The sequence below is a fragment of the Mesoplodon bidens genome (assembly GCF_964165515.1).
Source record: "Mesoplodon bidens genome assembly, contig: HAP1_SCAFFOLD_313, whole genome shotgun sequence".
Classification (NCBI taxonomy): Eukaryota; Metazoa; Chordata; class Mammalia; order Artiodactyla; family Ziphiidae; genus Mesoplodon; species Mesoplodon bidens.
The window spans coordinates 414,720-427,228 of NW_027671579.1; positions in this window are offsets into that span (position 1 = coordinate 414,720).

Consider the following 12,509-nt stretch of genomic DNA (forward strand, 5'->3'; position numbering starts at 1 on the left):
TTCTAAATGTTTCCTGTTAGAGCCTCGGGATGAGTCCTGCCCCTTACCTGAAGCACCTTGTGCTAGGCAGACCTCCTTCTTTTTGCAGGGAGCCCATGCTTGTACCCACATGCCACACCCAGTTCTGGAGGAGCCCGAGAAAGAAGGGGCCTCCAGGAGTAGATGGAGGAAATTCATTCCACCTTTCTCCTTTGAGGCTAATATTCACTATCGGATTCTGTGCTAAGGAAACGAAATGTCCTTCTCCTGTGGAAAGTCTGTCTTCCATCACTTGTGCCGGCCCTGTTTCTGTGTGCTGCGCAAGAAACACTGCATACAGTGAAGACGGAACCAAGAGATCTACCCCAGGGACTGATCTCAGGGTGGGCACTGGCTCCCTTCCCAGGAGGTTGGAGAGGAGGTTGTGCTTTGCCAGGTGGGATAGAGAAACCAAGCATTGTGACAAGAGCATCTCCACTCATGTTGCTGTGCAAACTGCCAGGTGAAGTAGGTTCTTGGTATTTTCTGAAGGCTTTTGCAAGCAAATAAGACTGGGAGTAAAGTCAATTAAAACATGGAAAGTTATATATAAAAATTTTTTTCGATAGTGAGTCCTTTGAGAAATACATACTTTAATAGAATATGATTGCCATATATGTGTCAATATTTTCCCCACCAAAGAAAACCCTGAAAATGCTTGATTGTAAAATGTCACTTGTTTACCCAAGAGACTGTGTATGAGTAAAGTTGTTCTAGAAATCCTCAATCCCTAGGTGGTAGTTTGCTGATGGTGCTGAGGGGAACCCTGGTGTGCGATTCAGTGCCTGCTACTCACAGGGAGGCTCTTAAGAACTCAGAGACCCACCCTGTGGACCCCACGTGTGAGGAAAGGATTGGAGCCTCGGGCTGGACTTGAAGAGGGAAATGCTTTAGAGAAGTGGAAGGAGATACAGGAAGGGCACCTGAGCCATGGGGTGTCAGGGGTGGTTGGTTTAGAGATCAAGGAAAAGTGTACATCTGAGCACAGCCTGGGCCACACTTAGGATGCTATTGGCCCTTCTGGTTGAATGGGGAAGGGAAAAGACATCCCCCTCCTGCTGGAGTGAACTCTGGAGAGATGTCTTCTTTAAAGCCTGGGGAGAGGAGCTTCTCTCCCATTATCTCCTGATACCTGTGTACATTCTAGACCCTTCCTGCTTTCTTCTTTCCCTCTGTTGACTCCCTTTCCTTATTTTTCTTCTTTTTTCCCCTTTTTCCACTTTGTATTTATTTTACATATGTATATTTTATTGTTGTAAAAGTACGCATACAATGAAATCCAACGTCTTAACAAGTTTTGAAATGTCCAGTCAGTCCTGTTGACTACATGCACCTTGTAGTACAGCATGTGTCTAGAACTGTTCCATTTTGCAAATAACACATGGTATCAATTGAACAGAGACTTCCCATGTCAACCTCCTGCCAGCTCTTGGAACCACCCTTCTACTCTCTGCTTCTCGGAGTTTTCTTTCAGTTTTTGACCTTCTGTGACTGGCTTATGTCACTCTTACAAATGTCCTCCAAGTTCTTTCGTGTTGCTGCAAATGGCAGGATTTCCTTCTTTTTCAAAGACTGAATGACATTCCATTCTATGTATACACCACATTTTCTTTATTAATTCATCTTCCCATGGACACTAGGCAGTTTTCCTATGTTGTGTATTGTGTATAATGCTGCAATGGACATGAGATTGTAGATATCTCTTGGACATTCTTGTTTTATCTCCTTTGTATATAAACCTAAATGAGTGATTGCTGGATCTTATGATACGTCTCTTAATAATTTTTGGGGGACCTCCATTCTGTCTTCCATAATGGCTACACTATTTTCCATTACTACAGGGTACAAAACAGGGTACAGAAGTTCCACTTCTTCACATCGTTGCCAGCATCCATTAATTTTCTTTCTTTTCTCTCTTTTTTTTTTTTTTTTTAAATTACACGGGCCTCTCATTGTTGTGGGCTCTCCCGTTGCAGAGCACAGGCTCCAAACACAGAGGCTCAGCAGCCATGGCTCATGGGCCCAGCCGCACAGTGTCATGTGGGATCCTCCCAGACTGGGGCACGAACACATGTCCCCTGCATCAGCAGGCGGACTCTCAACCACTGTGCCACCAGGGAAGCCCTAATTGTCTTTTTATAATACACATCCTAACAGGTGTGAGTGATATCTCCTTGTGGCTTGATTTCCATTTCCCTGATGCTTAGCGATGTTGTGCAAATATTCATATGTAGATTGACCACTTGTATGTCTTTATGGAGAAATGTCTTGTGAAGCTTTTTACCCATTTTTAAACTCAGTTATTTGCCTGCTGTTTTTCTGAAATTCACTTCTGGTAGTTTCTTATATATTCTGGATATTGGTCCCTTATTCAGATACAAGGTTTACACATATTTCCTCTCATCCTATAGGTTGCCTTTTCATGCTGTTGATTGTTGAACAGACTATCCTTTCTTCACTTGGTAGTCTTAGAACCTTGGCCAAGATCAGTTGGCCATATATATGTGCGTTTACTTGAGGTCTCTCTATTATATTTCATTGGTCTATCTCACTGTCTTGATGCCACTAGCAGACTGTGTTGACTACTGTGGCATTGTTATGTGTTTTGAGTTCAGGAAGTGTTAATCTCCTTCACTGCTCTTTGCTCTCAAGATTGTTTTGTCTACTTGTGGGGGTTCCATATGTATTTTAGGATTCTGTCCACTTCTATAATAATGACATGGAATTTTGTGGGTTGTTGCGATATATGTGTACATCACTTTATGTAGTATAGAAATGCCAACAGTATTTAATAATCCAGTCTATGAACATCGTATGTCATTCCCTTTACTTGTCTCTTCTTTAATTTCTTTTCGCAATGTCCAGTAGTTTTCAGTATACAAATTTTTCACCTCCTACGGGGCCTTTTCCACTGCCTTCCTCAGGTCTTCTAGATTCAGGGGGGTGACGGATGGAGTCACGGAGAGAGTGAAATCCCTCCCTCCCCTCTGCACCTACTCTCTGATTATGTCTAATACAGGTGTACTTGGCCATGCCCTTCACCGCTGTCTACAAGTCTGCCCCTTGCTGGGAATACCTCTTGGAGCTGAGTGTTGGCTGTACTATTTCAGTGTCCACAAGGACTCTCCCAATGCGTGTCGTGGGTCCAAGAGCCCAAGATATACCTACATATGAATGATCAGATCAGGCCATGAAATTTTCTGCAGTAAAGAACAACTAGGGGAAGGGTGGCTGGTTGCCTCTTTCTCATCTTTGGATTTCTTACAGCTGAGCTTTCCAGTCTCGTAGTCACGAACCAAATGTGTCTCTTTATAATTAATTTGGTTCAAACAATAATTAACTCATTCTATTAAAAAATGCACAAAACACACAATTGCTTGGTCATACTATCCATGTTTCAAGTGTGTCTGTAACATCTGGAATTTCAGGTTGGTAAGGTTGACGGTGAAAGCTATAAATGGGTCTATAGAAGTGAGGGGTCGAAAGGTGATTTTCTCAGCATCTCTCCCTCATTTGCAATTTTCAACTGTGATCAAGATCTTATTGAAGGACTCTGTCTGCACAGAGCACAGGGGAGGTCTGAGAACCTGGAGGGAAGACCAGGGTGATGCTGTGTGAGCCAGCAAGTCGAGTAGGAGAAATGGGTGCGTCAACTTGTATAATAACTTTATGCTCATGGTTGTGTTTGTACAGAATGGATCGTGGAGAGCATACATAGCAGTGATGCTGATGACGATTCACGTAGGGAACAACTCTCAGGTAGGATCTAAAGGGAGACAATTCCTAGAACACTTGGGTTCCACCCGGTTCTTTAGAAACTAAGGGAGGTGAATATGAAATCAGGAAGAAGAAGGAAATATGTGTAGAATTCTGATTTGTTCTTTCCAAATTAATGATATAGTTGAGTTATTGTGTCCATGTCCTTTGACTGTACTGTGCTTATAGTCATCTTTTCTTGCTTTGCCATTCAGAAATTTTCTTTCTCACAAGACTACTCTTTCATTGCTTTTTCACTGCCAAAGATGAATGGTTCGTTTCTGTTTGGTACCTGGAGGGTATTTTGCACCAGGGATTTTGGTTTCCTTTTTACATTCACGTATGATGGCCATATCCTAGTGGGAACAAAAGTCTCATAGTCAGTTGACACTGGAGAACAAGTCCTTATAGTTAGTGTCAGGTGGTGGATGAGAGTTGAACTCTCTCCCTCTACACTTTCAGGACTTGTAGCTTCATCTTACTTTTGTGCTCACTGTTTATTCCTCATGGAAAATGCGCTCCCTGAGGTGGATGAGTCACAGAACACATGCTTTGGGATCACTGCATGTGCTCAGTCTCCTCATTTCAGCCTCAGCACCTCCCAAGGCTGCTGTGCTGACATGCTTCCGTTTGAGAGGGCTCCACGTCCAGCTGCCCCTAAAGACCCTTCATGCCTGGCAGGAATTCTTAGAGGACTGTGTGAAGGGGCTGCTGGGCTTCTTCACACACTGGCTCTCACAGCCCTGCTAACCTGGTCTCCTGGAATTGAAGAGGCCCAGGACAGAGACTCAGGGCAGCAGGACCCAGGGTCACTGCTCTTCTTACAACCCACTGCTCCATCCGGCCAGCCCTGCCCCTGCTCCCCACACTCCAGTCCTGCCTACCCTCTGACTTTCCCTCAGGCCTGCCTTGGTCTTATCCTTCCCAGTTCTTCCAAGGCTGGGGTAAACCCTGTCAGGTGCTGTGTTTTTATAAGGCTTCCTCTGATGTAGAATTTTGTTTCAGTATTCCAGACTAAGGGAATTGGAACAAGTTACTTTTAACTCTAATATTGCTTTCATCCTCTCTAAGGGCCTAAGAGACTTACGGACTTGTTTTGAAGTACCTAAGGTTAGCTCAGGCACAGGACACTTACTGGTTTCGTGAAGTTGGTTGCATATCTAGGCCATTTTGGAGAATGCTGCAATGAACCTAAGTTCATCTCATTGTGATATTGATTTAATTTCCTTTGGATATATACCCAGAACTGTGATTGCTGAATCATATGATATTTCTGTTTATAATTTTATAAGGAACCCCCATACTCTTTTTCATAATAGCTGATCCATTTTACATTCCCACCAGCAGTGTACAATGTTTCCAATTTCCGACATCTTGGCCTTGACCTGCGGGGTCTAGAGCACAGGCTTAGTAGTTGTTGTGCACGGGCTTAGTTGCTCCATGGGTGGATTCTTAGTGAACAAAACTGGGTTTCAGTATGCCTACTACTGGGCCAATTACAACTTCATTTAATAAGAAATCTCATCTCTTAGTACGTCTCATAGCATTCTGAATGGTTATGATACATCTCTCTGCCACTTCACTCATTCTAACTATTTCCTATTAGAGCCTCGGGATGAGTCCTCCCCTCTTACCTGAAGCAACTAGTGCTAGGCAGGCCTCCTTCATTTTTCAGGGAGCCCATGCTTGTACCCATATGCCACACCCAGTTCTGGAGGATTCCGAGAAAGAAGGAGCCTCCAGGAGTAGAAGGAGGAAATTCACTCCACCTTTCTCCTTTGAGGCTAATATTCACTATCGGATTCTGTGCTAAGGAAACGAAATGTCCTTCTCCTGTGGAAAGTTTGTTTTCCATCAGTTGTGCTGGCCCTGTTTCTGTGTGCTGTGCAAGAAACACTGCATACAGGGAAGACAGAACCAAGAGATCTACCCCAGGGATTGAGCTCAGGGTGGGCACTGGCTCCCTTCCCAGCAGAGCGGACAGGAGGTTGTGCTATACAAGCTGGGACCGAGAGACCAAGCAGTGTGACAAGAGCATCTCCACTCATGTTGCTGTGCAAACTGCTAGGTGAAGTAGGTTCTTGGTATTTTCTGAAGGCTTTTGCAAGCAAACAAGTCTGGGAGTAAAGTCAATTAAAACAAGGAAAGTTATACTTAAAATTTTTTTTTCGATAGGAGTCCTTTGAGAAATACATACTTTAATAGAATATGATTGCCTTATATGTGTCAATATCTTCCGCACCAAAGAAAAAACAGAAAATGCTTGATTGTAAAATGTCACTTGTTTACCCAAGAGACTGTGTATGAGTAAAGTTGTTCTAGAAATCCTCAGTCCCTAGGTCATAGATTCCTGATGGTGCTGAGTGAAACCCTGGTGTGTGATTCAGTGCCTGCTACTCACAGGGAGGCTCTTAAGAACTTAGAGACGCGCCCAGTGGACCCCACATGTGAGGACAGGATTAGAGCCTCGGGCTGGACTTGAAGAGGGAAATGCTTTAGAGAAGTGGAAGGAGATACAGCAAGGGCACCTGAGCCATAGGGAGTCAGGGGTGTTTGGTTTAGAGATCAAGGAAAAGTGTACACCTGAGCACAGCCTGGGCCACACTTAGGATGCTATTGGCGCTTCTGGTTGAATGGGGAAGAGAAAGGACATCCCCCTCTTGCTGGAGTGAACTCTGGAGAGATGTCTTCTTTAAAGCCTGGGGAGAGGAGCTTCTCTCCCATTATCTCCTGATACCTGTGTACATTCGAGACCCTTCCTGCTTTCTTCTTTCCCTCTGTTGACTCCCTTTCCTTATTTTTCTTCTTTTTTCCCCATTTTCCACTTTGTATTTATTTTACATATGTATATTTTATTGTTGTAAAAGTACACATACAGTGAAATCCAACGTCTTAACAAGTTTTGAAATGTCCAGGCAGTCCTGTTGACTACATGCACCTTGTTGTACAACATGTGTCTAGAACTTTTCCATTTTGCAAATAACACAAGCTAACCATTGAACACAGACTTCCCATATCAACCTCTTGCCAGCTCTTGAAACCACCCTTCTACTCTCTGCTTCTCGGAGTTTTCTTTCAGTTTTTGACCTTCTGTGACTGGCTTATGTCACTCTTACAAATGTCCTCCAAGTTCTTTCGTGTTGCTGCAAAAGGCAGGATTTCCTTCTTTTTCAAAGACTGAATGACATTCCACTGTATGTATACACCACATTTTCTTTATTAATTCATCTTCCCATGGACACTAGGCAGTTTTCCTATGTTTTGTATTGTGTATATTGCTGCCATAGGCATGAAATTGTAGATATCTCTTGGACATTCTTGTTTCATCTCCTTTGTATATAAACCTAAATGAGTGATTCCTGGATTTTATAATAGTTCTCTTAATAATTTTGGGGGGACCAACATTGTGTTTTCCATAGTGGCTATACCATTTTACATTACTAAAGTGTACAAAACAGGGTACAGAAGTTTCACTTCTTCACATCTTTGCGAACATCCATGAATTTTATTTCTTTTTTTTTTTTTTGCAGTACATAGGCCTCTCATGGTTGTGGGCTCTACCGTTGTGGATCACAGGATCCAAATGCACAAGCTCAGCGGCCATGGCTCATGGGCCCAGCCGCTCAGCGGCCTGTGGGATCCTCCCAGACTGGGGCACAAACACGTATCCCCTGCCTCGGCAGGCAGAGTCTCAACCACTGTGCCACCACGGAAGCCCTAATAGTCTTTTTATACAGCACATCCTAACAGTTGTGAGTGATATCTCCTTGTGGCTTGACTTCCATTACCCTGATGCTTAGCAATGTTGAGCAAATTTTCATATGTAGATTGACCACTTGTATGTCTTTATGGAGAAATGTCTAGTGAAGCTTTTTACCCATTTTGAAACTCAGTTATTTGCCCGCTGTTTTTCTATAATTGACTTCTTGTAGTTTCTTATATATTCCGGATATTGGACCCTTAGTCAGATTCAAGGTTTACACATATTTCCTCTCATCCTATAGGTTGCCTTTTCATTCTGTTGATTGTTGAACAGACCATCCTTTCTTCACTTGGTAATCTTAGAACCTTGGCAAAGATCAGTTGGCCATATATATGTGCGTTTATTTGAGGTCTCTCTATTATATTTCGTTGGTCTATCTCACTGTCTTGATGCCAGTAGCAGACTGTTTTGACTACTGTGGCATTGTTATGTGTTTTGAGTTCAGGAAGTGTTAATCTCAAGATTGCTTTATCTACTTGTGGCGGTTCCATATGTATTTTAGGATTCTGTCCACTTCTATAATAATGTCATGGAATTATACGGGTTGTTGCGATATATGTGTACATCCCTTTATGTAGTATAGAAATGCCAACAGTATTTAATAATCCAGTCTATGAATATGGTATGTCATTCCAATACTTGTCTCTTCTTTAAATTCTTTCCACAATGTCCTGTACTTTTCAGTATACAAATTTTTCACCTCCGATGGGGCCTTTTCCACGGCCTTCCTCAGGTCTTCTAGAGTCAGGGATGTGAAGGTTGGACTCATGAAGAGAGTGAAATCCCTCCCTCCCCTCTGCACCTACTCTCTGATTATGTCTAATACAGGTGTACTTGGCCATGCCCTTCACCTCTGTCTACAAGTGGGCCCCTTGCTGGGAATTTCTCTTGCATCTGAGTGTTGACTATACTATTTCAGTGTCCACAAGGACTCTCCCAATGTCTGGCATGGGTTCAAGAGCCAAAGGTATACCTACATACGAATGATCAGATCAGGCCATCAAATTTTCTGCAGTAAAGAACAACCAGGGGAGGGTTGGCTGATTGCCTCTTTCTCATCTTTGGATTTCTTAGAGCCGAGCTTTCCAGTGTGGCAGCCACTAACCAAATGTGTCTATTTATAATTAATTTAGTTCAAACAATTAACTCATTCTATTAAAAAATGCAAAAAACACACAATTGCTCGGTCACACTAGCCATGTTTCAAGTGTGTCTGTAACATCTGGAATTTCAGGTTGGTAAGGTTGACGGTGAAAGCTATAAATGGGTCTACAGAAGTGAGGGGTCGAAAGGTGATTTTCTCAGCATCTCTCCCTCATTTGAAATTTTCAACTGTGATCAATATCTTATTGAAGGACTCTGTCTGCACAGAGCACAGGGGAGGTCTGAGAACCTGGAGGGAAGACCTGGGTGATGTTGTGTGAGCCAGCAAGTCGAGTAGGAGAAATCGGTGGGTCAACTTGTATAATAACCTTATGCTCATGGTTGTGTTTGTACAGAATGCATGGTGGAGAGCATACATAACAGTGATGCTGATGACGATTCACGTAGCGAACAACTCTCAGGTAGGATCTAAAGGGAGACAATTCCTAGAACACTTGGGTTCCACCCGGTTCTTTAGAAACTAAGGAAGGTGAATATGAAATCAGGAAGAAGAAGGAAATATGTGTAGAATTCTGATTTGTTCTTTCCAAATTTTAATGATACAATAGAGTTATTGTGTCCATGTCCTTTGACTGTACTGTGCTTATAGTCATCTTTTCTTGCTTTGCCATTCAGAAATTTTCTTTCTCACAAGACTACTGTTTCATTGCTTTTTCACTGCCAAAGATGAATAGTTCATTTCTACTTGGTACCTGGAGGGTATTTTGCACCAGGGATTTTGGTTTCCTTTTTACATTCACGTATGATGACCATATCCTAGTGGGAACAAAGCTCTCATAGTCACTTGACATTGGAGAACAAGTTCTTATAGTGAGTGTCAGGTGGTGGATGAGACTTGAACTATCTCCCTCTACACTTTCAGGACTTGTAGCTTCACCTTACTTTTGTCCTCACTGTTTATTCCTCAAGGAAACTGCACTCCCAGAGGTGGATGAGTCACAGAACACATGCTTTGGGATCACTGCATGTGCTCAGTCTCCTCATTTCAGCCTCAGCACCTCCCAAGGCTGATGTGCTGACATGCTTCCATTTGAGAGGGCTCCACGTCCAGCTGCCCCTACAGACGCTTCATGGCCAGCAGGAATTCTAGAGGACTGTGTGAAGGGGCTGCTGGGCTCGCTTCACACACTGGCTCTCATAGCCCTGCTAACCTGGTCTCCTGGAATTCACCAGGCACAGGACAGAGACTCAGGGCAGCAGGACCCAGGGTCACTGCACTTATTACAACGCACGGCTCTATCCGGACAGCCCTGTTCCTGCTCCCCACACTCCAGTCCTGCCTACCCTCTGACCTTTCCTCAGGCCTGCCTTGGTCTTATCCTTCCCAGTTCTTCCAAGGCTGGGGTAAACCCTGGCAGGTGCTGTGAGTTTATGAGGCTTCCCCTGCTGTAGAACTTTTGTTTCAGTATTCCAGACTAAGGGAATTGGTACAAGTTAGTTTTAACTCTAATATTGCTCTCATCCTCTCTAAGGGGCTAAGAGACTTACGGAGTTGTTTTGAAGTACCTAAGGTTAGCTCAGGCACAGGACACTTACTTCTTTTGTGAAGTTGGTTGCATATCTAGGCTATTTTGGAGAATGCTGCAATGAACCTAAGTTCATCTCATTGTGATACTGATTTAATTTCCTTTGGCTATATACCCAGAACTGTGATTGCTGAATCATATGATATTTCTGTTTATAATTTTATAAGGAACCCCCATACTCTTTTTCATAATAGCGGCACCATTTTACATTCCCACCAGCAGTGTACAAAGTTTCCAATTCCCCACATCTTGGCCTTAAACTGTTAATTATTTTCTTTATAATACACAGCCTAACAGGTATGAGGTGTTGATTTGCATTGCCCTGATGATTAGTGAGGTTGAGAACCTTTTCCTATATTTGTTAGCCATTTGTATGTCTTTTTTAGGAAATGTCTTATTTAAGACTTTGCACATTTCTGAACCCAGTTATTTGCCCTTTTTAATTTTTTAACTTAGTTTACATTTGAGTTGTAGTGTTTTTCTTTGATGTTTTGTATATTAGCTCCTTTTCTGATATATGTTTGTAATCTTTCTGTAAGTTATATTTTCATCCTATTGACTGTTGAAAAAACTATACTTTCCCTATTTGTTGTCTTAGAAGCTTGGTGAATTTCATTTGGCAATGTATCTATGAGTTTTCTTGGGGGTTATTTATTCTCATCTTTAGGCCTATGTATCTGTTTCTATGTCAGTACTGTACAGTTTTGATTCCTGTGGCTTTGTAATGTGTTTTGAAGTCAGGAAGTGAGAAGCCTCCATCTATGTTCTTTGTTCTCAGGATTGTGTTGTCTGTTTGGAGTCCTTAGTGGTTCCATATGTATTTTAGGATCCTTTTTTTTTTCTATTTCTTTGAAAATGACATTGGGATTTTGATAGGTATTACAATGAATTTATATTTACCTTTGGGTAGTGTAGAAATGTCAACAATAATAAGTCTCCAGTCTATGAATATGATATGTCGTTTCAATGATTTGTTCCTTGTTTAATTCTTTCAGCAGTGGTTTGTAGTTTTCAGTGTACAGGCCATTTACCTTCTAAGGGCATTTTGTCCCTTCCTTCCCTGGATTTTTCAGAGGCAGTGGTGAGAAGGATGGCCTCATAAAGTGAGTGAATGTCCCTCCCTCCCTTCTGCACCTGCTCGCCGATTATGTCTAGCACAGGTGCACTGGGCCATGCTCATTACCTCTCCCCTCAAGTGGAACACCTGTCGGGAATTCCTCTAGGATCTGGGTGTTGACATTACTGTTTCAGTGTCCCCAAGGTCTCATGAGTGCCTGGCAAGTGTGCATGAGCCTAGGAAACACCTACAAATGAATCATCAAATCTGGCCAGCAAACTGCCCTGCAGAAGGTGTTGGGCCGCACCTCTCACGCCTGCAAGCCCTGTACTTGCTCAGCCTCAGGGCTAAGGAAAGAGCCCGAAGTCAGGGACAGAGACATTCATGGTTTAATAGATGGGAGATCTTTCACGTCAGAAGCAAAGTGGTCCTGGAGAGACACCCCACTGTAGATAGCCGATGGCAGGCAGAACGCAGCAGCAGCAGTAGCAGCATGCTTCTCTCTGGGCGGAATAGGCAGGCTACCAGTTAAAGGGGGAGTTGACAGCAGATGGGCTCATCGGTTACCAGGGAGACCAGCAGAGGGACGCATCCCTCTTACCCCTTGGGCTAAGTACTTCACGGGGCAGAGGTTTTCCTTTGGTAAACCATCAGCAAACAGCCATCTTGAATGGGTAGACCATACAGAGGGGAATAACCAGGGGAGCGGTGGTAACATCCTCCATAGTTTATATATATATATACACATATATATATATATATGGAGAGAGAGAGAGAGAGGTTGTTTATTACACTGTGGTAGCCACTAGCTAGATGTGCCTGTTATAATTTATTTAATTCAATCAATGATTCACTAAGTGTATTAAAATAAAAGAAAATAAAATATCCCATTACTCAGTCACATTAGTCACATGTTAAATGTATCCATAAGACTTGTAAATTCATGTTCGTGTTTCTACAGAATTGACTTTGAATAGCATTTGTGGCCGTGATAAAGAAAAGGATACAGGTAGGAACAACACTTAGGTAGGATCTAATGGCAGAAGGTTCCTGGAACTTTAGGGTTATATCTCCTGCTTTGCAGACTGAGGAAGGTGGATATGAAATCAGAAAGACGAATGAAATATGTGTAGAGTTCTGACTTGTTTTTTTCACATTTTAATGATACAATAGAGAGAAATTGTGTCCTTAGACGTGACTGTGCTCTATAATCACCTTTTCTTGA